Below are 5111 nucleotides of genomic sequence, written 5' to 3'. Positions count from 1 at the left end.
ATGAAAAAAAGTTTTTTTTAACGTAGGTAAGACTGCACCCTACGAATGTGACTTATGTGAAACGGTGTCCTTTCAAAAAATCTGCTGGTGGATTAAAGTTGTCCTCCTCCAAAAATTCTATAGTATCTAAAATTATAGGATAACTCCATTTTCCATTATTTAGTTTCGAATTATTCCTTAAATAAGAGTAAGTAGCGAAGCACAGTAAATAACCGGGATATTGTTATCGACATAGCACGCACAAGGAATTTCTACATAACATGTAGATACATCGTCATTAGAAACCTTATCAAGAGACATATTTACTAAGAATGCGCCTTTGTACAATTGTGGAATGTAACATCGGGCTTCATTAGTAAAAGAACTGACGTCTCCTGGTAACAAAAAAGGTAGGTGAAGATTCTTATTCTTTGCAAACCAATCAAAATACTTCCCATTCATGTTTAAACACATAAAAGGGTTACCTTGCAATTGGAGAGTTGAATTTACATGTAAAGTCAGGAATGTGAGTAATGGCTCTGGTACAAGGGCAATTTTATTATGACTAAATTTGAATATTTTAATCGATGGGGAAATGTACAGTGCCTCTAATTGTCCCACCTTCAAGCTTATGTTGCATAAAGATAAGGAAATAAATTTATTCATCGATCCTCGATCATCTTTGCGCATACTTATAAATTTAATTGGATTGGTATTCAGGCTAAAAATCTCAAGGTTTACCAATTTCCTTATTAAGTTAGATTCAAAACTATATATAAAATTACGATTAATATACAAAGCCACTAAGTTGTTCAGACTGGAAAATAAATTCAAGGGCAAAAATTTAATTTTGTTATCGCTCAATATTAGCATTTTTAGTTTGGAATAAAAAGGTGAATTAAAGGTAGAATCTCATAAGATTGTGATCTCGCTAAATGACATATCGAGAAATGTAAGAGGGAGCCCTTCTAATAATGTCCCATTAGTAAAATTATAGCTAGTTAAACTGGTCAAGTCCTGAAATAGATCGGGGAGAGGACATACCATTTGTCGAAATAATTTTGGAGCGCTCAAAATGAATTTTATGCAGTATAACAACCGATAATCATTATATAATTCAAATGATTTAGCACTTTCCGTAAAAATTATTGTAAAATTTGGTAATGCCTTTAATAAATTTTTAAAAATTAATTATTAAATTTCATCGAAACCCCTGAATATAGTTAAGCGATAAAAGATTATAAAATATTTAAAAATTATAGATTATAAAAATTTTTTAGAATTTTATTTAAATAGAAATGAAATTTATACACCTTGAAATTTAAATTCACATAGGAATTTAGAAATGCATAAGGTTGTGAAAAACCTAACAAATAGATGAGTTAGAGAGAAAATTACCTGAATATGATAAAAATTTAGAAAGAAATTAGGTGTAATTTTTTGAAAATGGAGTGGAATGTGTGGATAGATAAATTTAAAACCCAAATAATTTAATGAAAAATTAAATAAATTTCTTATGAATTAAAGAAAAAAATTAAAATAAAAGGAGGTCGTTATCAAAAATATGGCATATTATATTATATCAAATGAAAAAAGAATATCTGCTGTTCAAAAGATCTATGGCTACTTCAAGAGCCTGAGCAGCATAGGCGCAGATTCAAGGGGGGGGGAGCAGGGGTGTTCTAGCCCATATTTATGAATTTCTATGGGGGCAAGGTGAATAAATCAAAGATATATTATTTCGATAAAACATCAAAAAATTTAGAGGTCATTGTTTTGATGGAGCTCCTAACGTTAATAGAAAGATATCTGGTTTACATAGACGTCTTCTTAATGAAGAACCTGGAGCAATCTATGTACATTGTGAGGTCATGAAAGATATCTGCTTTACATATGCATCTCCTTAATGAAGAATCTAGAGCAGTCTACGTCCATTGTGCAGGTCATATATTTCCTGTGGTACAAGATTTATTTGATACTATTGCAAAAATGAGTGATTTTATAGTATTAATGAAAGATTTACAGGGTTTCCCATTCAAAAAAGGATAAGTTTCAATAAGGAAAAGGGTCAATCATAAAAGGAAAAGGTTCAATCAAAAAAGGAAAAGGTCCAAAAAGAAAGGAAAAAGTCCGATCAAAAAAGGAAAAGGTTCAATTAAAAAAAGAAAAGTGTCAAACAAAAAAGGAAAAGGTCCAATCAAAAAAGGAAAAGTGTCAACCGAAAAAGGAAAATTCCCATTCTAAAAAGGAAAATCGTAATTTATTAAAAAAATATTATAAATTTTTCTTAAATTTTTATTTATTTTTGTCATTCCTTCTTATTTTATTTCTTTACAGTAATTTTCTTACTGCATCTTTTCTCAATTTATTTTTTACTTTTTACGATTTTTTCATTGTAATCTTTAATATACATTTCTACCTTTTCAATCTCGTCATTATTAATCTTTATTCTCAATTTTTTTTCTTCTCATTTTTGATAATTTTAATAAGAATTTAAAAATGATTATATTTTATTAATTTACATATTGTTTGGCATTACAGTTCAAACTATTTTTATTTTAAAAAGGTACATTATAACCAAACGATTAATTTAATTTAGCAATTGTAATTATATTGTCTACCAAAAAAATTAAATATAATTTTAAAAAATAATTATCAAAAATGAGAAGAAAAAAAATTAAGAAATGCTCAAAAAAATAAAGATTAAAAATGACTTAAAGAGATTGAAAAGGTTAGAAATGTATGTAAAAGATTACAATGAAAAAATCATAAAAAGAATATTGTATGTATGATGAAAAAAAACGTAAAGAATTGTTAAAAAAATGGACCTAAATTTATAAATTATTTTTAAAAATACAAGAGAATTATTAAAAATGAGAAGAAAAATAAATTGAGATGATATAGTAAGAAAAATAAATGTAAAGAAAATCGCAAAAAGTTAGAAATAGATTGAGAAAAGATCAGTAAGAAAAAAAACGTAAAGAAATCGCAAAAATTTAGAAATAAATTAAGAAGGAATAACAAAAATAAATAAAAAAATTAAGAAAAATTACGATTTTCCTTTTTTGAATGGGAATTTTCTTTTTTTGATTGGACCTTTTCCTTTTTTGTTTGACACTTTTCCTTTTTTGATCGGGACCTTTTCCTTTTTTTGATTGACCCTTTACCTTTTTTGATCGGAACTTTTCCTTTTATGATTGGGACTTTTCCTTTTTTGAATGGGAAACCCTGTATTATCTTTTGTTCGAGATTCTCCCAAACGCATGTAGATATTTCATTCCATCCAAGATGAATATCAAGACAAGTCGTGTTACCGATGTAATATATATCTATTTCTTTAACAGGCATAGGCGTTTTACTCTTTTCAATATATCGTACTTGCAAAGTTATCGCTTCTAATTTCGAAACATTATATGTACCATCAATTATTTTTGCCCTTTTTATTTTTTGAGTAATAGCGTGTCCCTGTAGTAAATTTTAAAACTACAGCACAGAATATAAGGTAGAATAGATTTTTAAAATAAGTGTCCTTGAATACTTAAGATTATAAATTTTTAATAATTAAATGTGGTAATAAGTAATATCAATTCCATACATGCTATACTATAGACCAGGTTAGGCTTAGCTAGGCCTCGTTAGTATAAAGCTACTATTTCATCTCAATGTATTGTATGGATCCCTAAAATTTAATTCTTTTTAGTTTTTCATAACTTGAAACTTTAATTTTTAATATATTATCCGATCTTATTATTTTTGGATTAAGTTGATCTTATTTATCAATAATTTTTAGAAAGAATAATTTTTACAAAATAATCCGTTTTATAACTTTAAGAATTGAAAAAAATAAATTTTAGAATCGAATGTTTGGCGCGTACGAATAATTCAATTCTTATTTTTTACATCTAATACATGCTGATAGGAAAACCTTATTTAATAAGAGCCTATAATCTTTTAATTTTGTGAGAATTGGAATTCATGTCTTTATTAATAATTATGGGAATTGATGAGCGTAAAATCCCAACCCGGATGAATTATTTTATTTAACACAAACAAAATGTTTTTCCAGTTGTTTCCTTTCCATAACATATGTACGTAGGTAAATAAATTGGCCCCAAGATGGTCTGGTAAGGATAATACTCGTCGTTAGAAATAACTTTAAATTTTAATAAAAAAATTTAAACCCCTCCCCCCTCCCATATTAAAAAAATATATTACTAAACCATCTATTTAACCTTAATAAATGAGTTGACAGTTTGATTCCTTCGTTTAGTCAAGATTTACATTGGCATGTGGGTTTGCTCATTTCCCTTATGTGGCTAGTCCGCAACGATCGATCACATATTGTAATTAAATTAACAATTCATAATAGTTTAAACAATTCTGTTTATTTTAAGGCTATTTTTTATATTAAAAAAAATTTAAAAAAACATAAAATTAACAGGCAATCAATAGTCTCCCTAAATTGTAATATATTTATGAAAATTGAGAATAAATGGCTTAAAATTTAACGAAAAGTTGAAGATAAAAAAATTCATATTAATATGTGTAATGTTTATAAGTTTAAAAAAGGTGTTTTTGATAATAAAAAAAAATCCAGGCTTCAGTTTCAATAGCATTTAATTTAAATTGCTAATTATAAAATGATTTTCTAGGACAAAACTCCCAAATTTTAAGTTTGTATATTAATTTTTGAAATTCATTTTTTTTTGAAAAAGTTATATATAAACTATCTAATTTCAGGAGATAAACAAGGGTAAATTTAAAGAAATTTAATAATTTGTTAATTCAAAATATTTTAATAATCTATTTGAAAGAAAGTGTTAACTCTCTATATAAAGAAATAAAGAAAATTTTTATGGCATGTAGGATCGCAAATGAGACCTATCTAGATAAGTAATTTAAAGAAGTAGTGGTTATTTTACTATACTTGAAGTATAAGTTAAGCAAAAAGGTAAACCTAAATTTCTATTTGAAATAAGATTCTTTTTTTTCAATGAATCACAATTTTATTTATAATACGTATATGGGATATTGAATATATATATATAAATAAATATTTTACAATTTTTAATTAATCATTTTTGACAAGTGTACTTTGTAACCATAAAAAGGGTAATTTTTTTATTTAAATG

The sequence above is a fragment of the Gordionus sp. m RMFG-2023 genome, chromosome 1, assembly GCF_954871325.1.
Source record: "Gordionus sp. m RMFG-2023 chromosome 1, tfGorSpeb1-WG-v2, whole genome shotgun sequence".
In the NCBI taxonomy this organism is placed as follows: Eukaryota; Metazoa; Nematomorpha; class Gordioida; order Chordodea; family Parachordodidae; genus Gordionus; species Gordionus sp. m RMFG-2023.
This window is presented reverse-complemented; position numbering follows the sequence as displayed.